Source organism: Sinocyclocheilus grahami, unplaced genomic scaffold (assembly GCF_001515645.1).
Source record: "Sinocyclocheilus grahami isolate Dianchi unplaced genomic scaffold, SAMN03320097.WGS_v1.1 scaffold98.1, whole genome shotgun sequence".
Lineage (NCBI taxonomy): Eukaryota > Metazoa > Chordata > Actinopteri > Cypriniformes > Cyprinidae > Sinocyclocheilus > Sinocyclocheilus grahami.
The window spans coordinates 3,052,812-3,066,257 of NW_015505277.1; positions in this window are offsets into that span (position 1 = coordinate 3,052,812).

Sequence of the window (13,446 nt, forward strand, 5' to 3'; positions counted from 1 at the left end):
ACTTAAGTGCAAACTAAATGTAATATTCTAAAACACTTAATTACATGTTTATTGCAAATTTGTCTTTGAATTTGAATTCTATTGTCTTTGAAATATAATTCAAGTGTACTGTTGAATTTACTGAAAAGGACTTGACAAACTAAAGTATACTTTAATTTCTGTTTAAACTTGTATGCCATGTATTTAAATATTTGTAATCACACATTTATAATTAAGTTGAAATATTGTGCATTTAAAATATAACTTTAAATGCAACATCAAATAACAAACTACAGTTAAAATAATCAAGTGCTTTACATGTACATGTTACATCAAGTGCACACAAGTAAACATGAATCACAGCACAGATGACGGTCATTCCAACTAGCATACACTCCAGGAAGTATCAGTACACTGTATATGCTAACTGTTACATGCATACAATTCTTAAATTGTGCAATGCTAATGCTAAGGCAGATTTCAGTGTAGCTCTGATGCACTGGACACAATTCTATCTTGTAATGAAAGACAGACCTTGATAGTAGGGAAATTATTCTTAAAGCCACACAGGTTTCTTCGATTCTTCTCTGGATCTGCTTTTCAGATTCCGTGTTAATAGACCTGCATTGATGCACACAGACGTGTGACTTGCTTTTGACAGCTGCAAGAAGTGATTTGCTTTGAGCATGGTATATTTTTACCAGATGCCTTTAGGCACCTGCTTTTGTCAGGTTGTGAAAAGAGGGATAAAGAAAGGGCCACAAAGGTGAATACGAACAGATGCTCAGATGTGGCAGTTTAAGGTCAAACCCACAGGAATCAAAAACTACAAATGAGATCTCTTTAACACTGTAATCTCAATTGATTTCAAGACAGCAAATGTACTGAATAAAGAACAAGTCGAGACTTTTGTTTTAAGAACGTCTCAGATTTTTCTCCTGAGTAATCTCACGTGTCTAGAGATTCAGATGAGGTTGCAATATATGTGGGAGTTCTCGTGGCACAAAGGTAGCATGTTTACAGTCTTATCATAGGCAGGTATTTTGGGCCTCCATAAATGATGACCTCCCTTGTTGATTCTTGAAGCAGTAGATGGACACCAGAGGCTTATACTAAAATAAAAAAAACATCCATTAGACGCTTGCCACTCCATTAGCTGTAACTAATTGTTTTACCTAAGTAGCGGGTTAGTTGGATAAATCTGGGCCAAAACATTTTATAGTATGTGTTTTTGAAGTATAAAAATAATGACGATTTGATACTTGGTAAGAAGGATGAGGTGAAAAAAAGCGCTCTGAAATATGACTGTAATTCTGCTGGAGTGCATTGAGGATTTTCCTCTTCCCTCTGACAAAATCCCACCATTTCAAGAGATTAACCTCGGCATGCGATAAATGTTAAACTTCTTTTCCCCTCCAATTTCCTTGCAGCGGACTCCAGAAGCCATAGCGCGTGTAAGATAAAAAATGATCACCTAATTCACTCATGCACAAAATATTTCTGGGGACCGGAGTAGAGAAGTTGTACTATAGACTCTCTCATTCAGAGTTCTGCACGTACCTGCAGCTTGGACTGAATGGCCGATATATAATCATTTGTGAAATGCATGCATAATAATTTGTTTCTAGCTAAAAAGACGTGAACTTTGGTAGTTTTGGCATTATCAAAGTCGAAACACAAGTTTTCAGTGCAAGTAAAAAGTCCTAAGTCCTAAATCTAAGTGTATGATTAAAGCCTAGAGCATATTCTTGTCTTAAGTCCAAAGTCTTATATCCAAAGACACTTTGTAAGTACAGCATGCAAAGATTGAGGTTTAAGTATAAGTGTCCAAACTTTAAAGCCTAGGTAAGGTGTAAGTGTAAAGTTTAAGTGCAATTATAAAGTCTGAAGTCTTAGATTTCATCTACAGTTTAATTATAAAGACCAAAGTCCTAAATCTAAATCTGTGTCTTGAGCCTAGACCATAGGCTGAAGACAAGAATGCCTTCAGACAAATTATTTATGGATATAAGGCTTTTGAATTAAGTATAAATTGCAAAATATAAGGTTTAAGTATAAATGCATTATCCGAACTTTAAAGCGTAGGTAAGGTGTAAGTGTAAAGTCTAAATGTAAAGTTTAAGTGTAATTGTAAAGTTTAAAGTCTTGAATTTAGTCTACAGTTAAAGAGTCCAAAGTCCTAAATATATGTCTGTGTCTTAAGCTTAATTGTGTTATTGTCTCAAGTCCAAAATCGTGTATCCAAAGACACCTCATCTAAACTACAACTACTACTAAAGTGCAAATATTAAGGTTTAAGTAGAAGTGCATTGCCCATACTTTAAAGCCTAGGTGAGGTGTAAGTGTAAAGTCTAAATGTAAATTTGATGTGTAATTGTGTACACTAAAGTCTTAGATTTAGTCTACAGTTTAATTATAAAGTCCAAAGTTAAAATTTAAAGGTTAAATGTAGGGTAAGTAATAAATCCTTAGAATTAGGCTTTCAGCTTTTAGACTTGAGACTAAGATGAAGGCTACAGGCTAACAACTCCAGTCTAAAGCACTTACTTTTAAACCTTAAATTACAAACAGAGGCTTTTGCAATGAAGGTGAATGTGAACAGGTGGTTCACATGACGGAGTGGAAGATCAGCAATGCATTAATGAAGACACGTAAGAAATGAGCTTTGCCAAAGAAAAAAAAAAGATGAAAGAATAATGAACAAAAACCCCCACAGCTCGCACACCTTGCAAATGCCACCTCCCCCTCTGAATTATGCATGTGGACAAACAGTGAATGACTAATTGATGTCCACTGATGGCACAACAAAGACGTCCCATTGCTCCTGTTTACTGTAAATTAGCTTTATTGCTTTACCTCTTCAAAGCAGGGGATGCTGGGAAGGGACAGGGGTGCGAACCCAAGAGATGGATATCCTGATACCTTGGTTCTCTACAGTATCTGTAACACTTAGGCTCCCACATAGACAGTCTAAAGACTTAACCACCTGCGATCAAGCAATCAATATGCTTGTGGGTTTGTTTTGAGTGAAAACGTACAATTTTTTCCCTGTCTCTCGGCAGTCTTGGCTCGCACGTTGGATATGTGACACGCTCCCGCCTGCTGCAGTCTGCTGATAATATGATGGAGCTTTCTGAGATGGATGCGGACAGAAACGTAGCTATTAGTATTTGTGGTGGTGCGTGTGCAGTTAAAATGTCACACACAATCTGCTGGGCTAATGACCCCTATTTGTTAAGGCAATGTTAATCACCTCTCTTTGACTTCTCAGACTTCACAATTCTCAGAATAATAGCTTTCTTGAGGCTTGTCCTTAAATGGCAAAGGTGTGGTTTGAGTTCCACCTGTCATTGCATTATTTTTATTATTATGACACATTAGCTCTCTACCAAAATCTAGTGAGCTGCCTACCATGATTCTGTGGATTTTAAGTTATGTTAACAGCAACATTACGCTGTCTTCTAAGATACCTGGTTTCGGACAACATAGAAGGAATAACTGCATGTATGATTTGCAGGGTATGCAAAGCAAAAACTAGCTGGATGGTTTTAGCTAGTCTTTCAGTCTGGTTTAGCAGAAAATAATTATTTGTCCATTTCTTTTGTTGGCTAGGCTCGGGTACCAGTTGATCATCCAACGAAAACCAGCTCTGTTTGAAAGTTTAAGTGTTTGGCTGCATGTAAGTGTTGGTGTCAAACTGGAGTAAACTTTGGGTTTTCGGGTATTGTGTTGTTAGCCACATGCTAATGTTTCTGGAGGACATTAAGTTGCATTGGTTGCTACTAGTTCTAATTTGAATACTTTACTAACTAAAGACCAGTGGCAGGCCGTGCATTTTACACCTAGGCCTTCAGTGGCATCCTACATGAATTAATCCATCTCCGAGGAACAGTAATAAAAAGGTTTACTAAGTTTTAATAAAATGATTTACAGTGACGCTGTTTGCTAGCTAGTATGCTGACCATCCAATCAAAGGACGAGAAAATTCGGATGTTATCGTTAGCCAGCTAGATGGCCCTGGTGCTGCCAACTCGAAATCTGATTGGTTAAAGCAACGGTTTCATTGCCATTGATTTAAGCTAACAGATGCCTGCACTGTTGATTCTGAAGGCCTTAAGGCAGATTTCTTTGACCATGGCAACACGATTGCTGAAATATGATTGGATAAAAGCTCTAATATAAACATACACTGCTGGAAGCAGTGCAACCAAGAGAAAAGCTATGAAATGAAGAGAATAGACTATTGGAAATAATTTAATACACATTCATGGAAAAATATATTAAAACTAAATCAGTGATTCTAATAGTGTTTAGGCCATCAGAGAAGGCTTTGCTGGCCCTGATGGCCCACCACTGCTGAAGACACATCTAAGATCAAAACCAATCCGTTTTACCCAACATGCTAACTTTGGAGGTCACCAAGTCTCAATACTGTTGGTTTGTATTAGGCATTGGTACTTGACTGTTGCAATCAACAAAATTAGTAATCTAAACAAAGAGTAATCATCGGTAGTCATCGGCCCTGCATATTTGCATAAAGTTGAACTCTTCTCAACTTTATCACATCGCAAACCGTCACTCATGTAGTCTCAAATCAGCAACTGTCGTTGTAAATGAATGACTTGGTTGCGTTGTCACTGTAAATCGCTGTCAGGGTGAACGCCCCATCTGTGTAGGCTTTCGACAGCGAGACAGTTTGCAAAGTTTCGAAACTCAGCTTTTGTCTTATCTCGCTTTTTAATTCTTCACCTGCATTCAAACAGACAGTTCAGCTAAAATTGTCTGAGAGTGTTCCTCAGGCAGAACCACGCAGACTTGACTGTTTCATTGCAATGGTAAAGACGTTTAGCTTGTTCAGTCTGAATATCACTGTCTGAAAAATGCAGAAATAACTGTGCAGGAGACAGGTTGACACAAGAACGACTGTTCGTGGGTTGTCAGATGCCGAAACCAGGGAGAGAGAACTAGAGTGCTGTTAATGTCTTTTAGTGAAGACAAAGTACTGAAAGCCTGCCTTCTTGGGCAAAAACGATTCAGGCGACTGCCTATTGCTGCTGTCTGCTTAAATCAAAATTTCCATGGATTCCTAGCGGTCAGATCCCCGAAAGGTGGCAGAACCTCTTCTACCTCTCTCTTGTTTTATTCATGGGCTTTCGGTTCATTTGCCATTTCTTCACTTGTAGGTTTAAGAAGACAAACAGTGCAGCAAATCCGTCGGAGCGCTGTTTGACTAAATGACATTTTGCTCCTCCGCCATGCTAATCGTAAAGAAAACAGTGGCAGATCAGTGCTTAAGACCACTTTGTCTCAGGGTGAACGTTTCTCACCGTGTCGCTGACGAGGCCTTTGAAGTTGCTTGGAAGAGAAGTGACGCTAAACACAAACTCATAGTCTGTCCCAGCTGTGCAAAATAAGACGCCACATTAGAAAATACACTGTTTAGATGTCCAAGTCAGTGTGGATTAGGAGAAAAATATATGTTTTTTCCTTTTATGATTTCAAAGGTTCAGTTTGGTTCGGATGAAGAGTCAAGGTTTAAGATCATTCAGTCTTCAAATTTCTGACATTGATTTCAGAGGAAACCGGTCTGATGCCGTCACCTCCCCCACATTATACGCAGTGCCGGTAGAAAGCCTGAGGGCAGAGAAAACATTATTTGTCAGGAGGGAAGACTTTCATTTCCAGTTTGTCAGAACGCAGGTCAGTGATTGTGTGGATGATTTATTACACGCCCGTGCGAGACATGAACAGAAGTTACTTTTGACTCTGGTGCTTTGTCAGTCACATTCCCACTTTGTTCTGCTTTCTTTAGGAAAGTGAAGTAGTCTATGAAACCAAAATTTTATGGTGGGAAGTTTAAGTAGGGTAATGCATTACGCCAATTTACCGACTTTTCTGTGACTGAATTCCACCAACTAAACAGCAAATTCTTGAAATGTAAAATGATTGATTCAGATTGTGGTCAAAGGACAGGAAATGAACTTGGAATGGTTGCATAAGCATCACTGCTCAATTTGTCTAAGCACATGCACTAAACTCTAGGCTGTGGCTCCAGTAAGATACTAAGATGTTATTTTGGATTCACAGTTCACTCACTCTCGAATAGTAAATTTTTTTTACTGTGTTTTGTTTTGGTCATTGTTTTTAAGTTGCGTAGAAATTGTCCTTTGAATTTATGCAGAATTTTTTTTCTGTAAAAATAATTTTATGCCAGCATGGTTTCTTCCACGTTACTGTAAACAAGCCAAATTGTAATAATATTGTAACCTTTTTTTTTTTTTAAATGTGTACTCATTTGTCAAATTAAAATTTGTCATTTTAAAATGTGTATTTATATTTTGCCTTATTCAAAAAAAAAAAGATAAAAAAGATAATTTATTAAAATGTTTTAAATTAAATAATTGAATTATTGTCAATTGTATTTTTCATCTCCACCCTTAGGCCACATCCACACAAAGCCAGAGCTTTCCCTATCTGATCTTTTTTTTTTCCTCGTCAAGAAATATCTGCGTACACACAAAACCACGAAACTGACACAAAACGATGTAGTATACATGCCAGAGCAGTATGTGGCACTGTAATTCTGCCACAGATGCACTAAAAACGGAGAAGAAGACTTGGACTATGCGCATAAACCTTTAGCGCTGTATACAAACGAACATGGAACAATACATGTATTAATCTGTGTTAATGTTAGTTCATAAAAAGACAATCGTTAAGTGTTTGTTCATATTTGTGTTGCTTTAACGTGACGTAGCGGTGTCTGACTAGGGGCGAGACGTGGGGTGATGACATCATCGTTTCACAAAATATACGGATTGGCTGTCCACACGAAAATGCAAATGTGTCGTTTTCAGATTTATCCACTCTGGGACCCGGTTTCAAAACATAGCAGTTTCACGCTCCCAAAACGTCAGATCCGTCTGGATGAAATGCCAATACGATACAATTTTTTTTACGTATACAGCTAAACGTGTCTCTGTGTGAATGGGGCCTGAACTGAAAATGTTCATAGACTATTTAAAAAAAAAAAAAAAGTCAATAATTAAATTGATGAAGTCAGTGCTGTGCTGAAAACGTTAGTTACACTTTGATCGAAATGGTCATGGATGAGTCAGTGAATGAGTGAAAGCTGAGAAATACAACTTCTATGTCTGCCAGCTCCCAGCTGTTTGGGCGACGGTACCGTTGAGGTTTGTTGTCAGGAAAACATTGCACCCAATGCACCACGGCACAGCACTGGATTTGTCGTGCTGTCATTTAATGAGATCACATTGCTCATCAAGGTTCATTTGCCGTGCATAGACAAAATAGATTTAATTAGCCCGACGCCAAACGCTGTGCGCATGTCTGTGGCGTTTCCTCAGAAAATAATGACACATTTTCATGTAACCATCAAGTTCTAATTAGACTGTTGGGTTTATGGAAAGCATTAAAGTTCAGCAAATGACAAACAAATGTGTTGCCAATTAGGCATTGTTGACAGGCATCTATGTGTGACTTTTTCCTCACTTGACGCTTTGTTCGTCTGTTAAGTCAGTCGGCTTGGGTTCATTGTTTTTAGGGGGAATTGATATGCTAGTGTACAGCTGAGCCATGTACTGGATCATTCAGCCTGGCAGTGACTGAATGGTGCCCGTTGTTGGGCTTTTTCAGCAGGATCCAACACTTGCCAGCTAGCAGGAGCGTGTAACTCTGGAAACGGACCACTAGAGGCAGCATGCAGGCTTGTGGGCTGGATGTGGAAGTTGAGCAGGTGGGAAGAAAAGGTTAAGGGTCAGGATAAGAAAAGAGTTCGCCAACACATAGTTTATGATTGGAAGTGAATCTTACAAGACTGGAGGCCTTTCAGTAGGTCAGCTGTATTTGAGCAAATGAGCACACTAAACAGAGAACATTATTCAACATTGTATTATTGTTCCTCACAAGAGCTGCTGGATTGTCCTGCAATTACGATTAAACATTAGGCGACAGGATGTTAATTAATGAAAGTTTAATTAAGTGGAAAACAAACAACATTACAATATAGAAAGAATGTCGTCTGCATGTTCTTTAGCAGCTCTCTTAAAGATTACGCCTCATTGAGCAGTTCTACATGCACGTTTTAACCACCTACAGCAAAACATCTCCAATACCCGAAGCTGTAATTTTACGATAAGTATGGCATTATTTGTAGGCGACGGATATCATATTTAGCGGGCTGTCACTGCTATATTTCCCTGCCTGACCTCTTCTAGACAACAATGTAAATTCACATCAGTAAGTATTTGTTTGTAATGAAGTTGAATAAACAGCAAGCCTCTTCCTCGCACACTCTATTGCTGTGACTGATTTATGATTTTCCGTGGCGTTTGGTCTTAATTGCACAGTCACGCATGTGTGTGAGTCAGATGCTGTCTGATGGATGACTGATTAAGAGAGTGCGAGTCGTCTTTCATTCGCTGGAAACGCTCGTCTCGATGGAGGGAGATCTGGCGTAGCAACATGTGGCAGGTGGTGAAAGAGGGATGGGGGTAGAAAAAAGAAAAGAAAGAGTACATCAGGCCTCTCTTTCGAAGTCTGCCTGCAGCAACAGATACATCAATTATACCACCATGTTTGAGAAATGCTAGTAAAAGTCTGGTTGGGGTTTAGGAAGGAGCAATATATATATTATATTCCTATATATATATATATTATATATATATATAAAACCCTGGACCACAAAACCAGTCAGAATTGGCATATATATTTGTAGCAATAGCCAACAATACATTGTATGGGTCAAAATGATCTTCAAAAGTAAAATAAGTAAAGATCATGTTCCATGAAGATATTTTGTAAATTTCCTACTGTAAATATATCAAAACTTAATTTTTGATTAGTAATATGCATTGCTACGAGCTTCATTTGGACAACTTTAAAGGCCATTTTCTCATTATTTGTTTTACCCTCAGATTCCAGATTTTTAAATAGTTGTATCTCCGCCAAATATTTCCCTATCCTAACAAACCATACATCAATGGAAAGATTATTTATTCAGCTTATTTATTGGCTAAATCTCAAAAAAAAAAAAAAATTGACCCTTATGACTGGTTTTGTGGTCAGTGTCATATATTAAGTCTTATTTAAGTCTTAAAAAAATAAAATAAAATCCCAAACCTAGATTACTGTGAAGTACTTAAATTTAGGATTTAAATGCAAAAATATTAAAGGGTTAGTTCACCCAAAAATGAAAATTAGCTTGTGTTTTACTCACCCTCGAGGCATCCTAGGTGTATATGACTTTCTTCTTTCAGACAAATCCAGTCGGAGTTATATTAAAAATTGTCCTGGCTATTCCAAGCTTTATCATTGCAGTCAGCGGGTGTTGCAGTTGAACAGTCCACAAGTCGTCAAATAAAGCTCGCACATTCATAATAAAACATGCCTCACACGGCTCCGGGGGATGAATAAAGGCCTCCTGTAGCGAATACATGAGTTTTTGTAAGAAAAATATCCATATTTCAAATGTAATAAACACTTTTCTCTCACTTCCGGTATCTGTCATATGCGGAAGCCGTTCCGGCGGATGACGTAAGATGTCGGCGTTGCGTGATTAGTGACGAATGTGGAGAGAGAACAAAACAAAACGTCGGTCACGAATTAGAAGCACAAACCGAGGATTTTCAAAGAAAAATGTCAGAGGATTTCGATATAAACCAAGAGGAGACTGGTTTTCCTTTGCTAAAGTAAAGAAACTTTGCTTCCGTTGCTCTTATAAATAAACTTGCGAGACTAGCATATCTCAGAGGTGTGCGCTGCGCATACGTACTGCGTCATCTGCCGGAACGGCTTCCACGTATGACCGGAAGTGAGAGAAAAGTGTTTATTACGTTTGGAATATGGATATTTTTCTTACCAAAATGCATGCATTCACTATAGGAGGCCTTTATTCACCCCCCGGAGCCGTGTGAGGCATGTTTTATTATGAATGCGTACACTTTATTTGACAACTTGTGGACTGTTCAACTGCAACACCCGCTGACTGCAATGATAGAGCTTGGAATAGCCAGGACAATTTTTAATATAACTCCGACTGGATTCGTCTGAAAGAAGAAAGTCATATACACTTAGGATGCTTTGAGGGTAAGTAAAACATAGACTTCTTTTTGGGTGAACTAACCCTTTAAGCTTTTATTATGTTGCTTTTTGCAAGGGTGCTAATAGCAAGATCACTTCAGTTTTATCTGAAACTGATTAATGTGAATCTGGCAATGTTTCATCATCTTGATTGTTATTTGTATCGTGTGAGTGGCACTAAAACATTTAATGCTCAATTGTGTTAGAAAATAACATAACGCTTGCATCAAACCCAACCCTAAATATAATTGACAGTGTTAACAAAAGCAAACATAGGAAAAAAAAAAATTTCTGAAGCTGCTATGCCATCTTTGTGCTTGCTTCCTCGACACTTTGAGGTCTTTTATTTTTACTTGTATTTTACTAAACGCGCACCAGAGCACTTCGCTTTGCAAGTACAATGCTGTACCAGGTGCGCTACTGAGCAAGTTTACTATGTTAGAAAAGTCATGCATATGGAGCCAGATATACTGTATGATGCTAACATTAAAATGCATTAGTTTACGATATATACATTATGGTAATGATTTTTTGAAATCAAAATATACTTTTGAATGGTTCATTGCACAATCATAAGTCTGTAGTGATTGATTATCTGCCTCTTTAATCATAACTAGTGTGAAAGGTAATAAACGTTGTTGGTGTTTTACTGCCACTTGTGTTCATTTCAGCTAGGAAATGCAGTGAATTGTATGTTTTTGGAGTTTTGCAAAAATATAGATAGAGACATGTTTTTTTTCAATGCGCCTATTTTTGAGATGTAACGTTCTCATCATTTTTTAATGTTTGTTTTAGGGTTTTAAGCTGTAAAATTCGATATAACAATACATAAAATTAGCAAGTGCTTAGGAGCTTAACTTGGTTTGAACTGAAATATTACTTTGAAAATAAAAAAATCATTTAATAAAACAAAGCAATATGTTTGTGGCTAAAGGCTAAAGCTGGGATCCAATCAGTGAATCCAGGAATAAAGTACGAGATGAGTGTAGCCGGAGGGCTACAGTTTTCACCTTCGTGGCCCTGGATCTGCAGAGTCCTGCCCCAGACAGATGAGTCGACTCTTGTGTGGGCAGCACAGGGTACGACCCAGCGTGCAGCCAAAGCCACATGTTAATGCGAATGTAATCCACATCCTGCAATGGGATGATCCCTGTGAACTTCTGCCAACATCACCATGCCTGGAAGTATGCTCTCTCTATCATGCTTTCTAGTAACTGAAACATCAGCTGGGCCAGCTGAGTTTGAATGAGTATGTGCTATGTGTGGCTTTAAATCAGTTCTATGCATAGCTCATTTTGCCATATGAATGTCAAATACACATGTGCATGTACATACTGTTCCAAAGTGTGTTATGTGATTTATTATTGTGGTTCTACTTTTTTTTATCTTTTAATCAGATATTTAACACTACCATATCTGTATATGTATCCTGAGCAGAAAACCTAAATACATTCACTGCGAATCTATTCTAATGGCGCATTCATTGCAGGAAACATACATGCTAATGTATGTGCATTTAAAGTGCTTATGTTTATAATACGACTAATTTCCGAAAACATGTTAGCAAGGAACATTTGCAGTCTGTGAACCTTGGCGGCGCGGTAAGTTAGCATTTAGCACCTTTTTAATCTGATGACACTGCAACTCCCTGGAAAATGGGCATGTGATATACGGAATTTAAAAGAGCCATTTACTCCGGGCTGAATGACCTGTGATGATTGCTACAGATACTGCCAGTCAAGTACAGTCACCATCGGGAGTAAATAACTGATAATGCTACTGTCAGCAGGCTCTTTATCCTGCTTAATTACAAATGAGTCAGGAAAAGAGAGGATGAATATAAGGGAGACCGGGGCAAGATGTCACATGTGTAGCAGTATCTTAGTAACTAAGATTTTGAGAAATACACGTGTTTCTAGCAGTGACACTGAATGCTATTTTGGGGTAAGTCGGAAATTAATGCTATTTTATTCAGCAAGGGTACATTAAATTGATCAAAAATTGATGACATTTACATTGTTACAAAATATTTTTATTTCAAATAAATGTTCTTTTGAACTTTGTTCATTTTAGACTCATCATAGACACTGAAGACTAGAGTAATGATGCTGAAAATTCAGCTTTGCATCACGGAAATAAATTACATTTTAAATGATATTCAATATATTATATTCAAATAGAAAACAGTTACTTTAAATTGTAAATAATATTTCACAATATTACTGTTTTACAATTTTTTGATCAAATAAATGTATTCTTGGTGAGCATAATACACATATTTCAAAAACATTTACTTTTTTTTTTTTGTCATTTCATTAATATTTTGTTTCATATTGGTTTCACTTGTCTTAAATGTTGCTGAAAAGCCTATAATAGTCTATGATTTGGCATAACTTTCCAAATATAGTGTGACAACATGCCTTGCTGTTGCTACATGTTCAGTTAACTTAAACTTTTTAATAATATTTTGCAGCCAAGATTTTATGATTTATGAATACACAAGTATAAAGTGAACTAGCCCAGCTAGTGCAACATCCACTTTCTTTGTTGCTCTTTTCTTTTCAAACACCGGTGGTCAAAATTTTCCAAATTCATTTCAGGTCACAAACATTAAAAACTCTAGCTTTAATCTATAGTGTTCTCAAAGCATAACGTTCACTGCTATCACGTATCTGGCATTCTCAGCGTGGGTTCCTTTTCGTAACGTGGTGCGTGATGCGAACGTTAACGCGTTTCAGAATGCAGAGCAGGCGGACAGTGATAACCTCTACCTATCTCTGAAGATAACACTGCAATCTGGAATGAAATCTACTGATGGCCTGCTCAAGCCGTCAATCAGCAACCTCTTCTCCTCGCTTTCTTTTGTGTTATTGGGTGAAAGGTTATGTGAAAGACATTGCAGCAGTGTGTCAGGGGTAACAACTAATATCTGTTCACTATAATGTTTTTAATCATCTTTTTCTTTCCTTCTGTTTTTTCTTTTGCCTCTCAAATGGATGTTGACCTCACGCTGGGACTCTTTTAACAGGTATGTGTTCACATTCAACCATTTCCCCATTACCCATAGTCTTCCCTGACCAGCATGCTATCCATTTTGGCTCCTGTAGGAACATGTGAGGGCTTTTTGACCATTGTTCACTGTTGGGTTTGGGAACAAAGTAAAGAGTTGTCACCTAGAACCCCTGATGGAGTAGGTATCACACCATGCCTTGAACTTCTGAGATCCACATGCTGTTTTTTTTTGCCATGGAATACAAACTTTTTCATGGCAATTTTGTCTTGGCGAACTGGTGGCTACAGTGTCTTTCACACACGAGGACGGTAATTATAACTTACCGTCCTCGTGTGGACGCCCCCCCCCCCCCC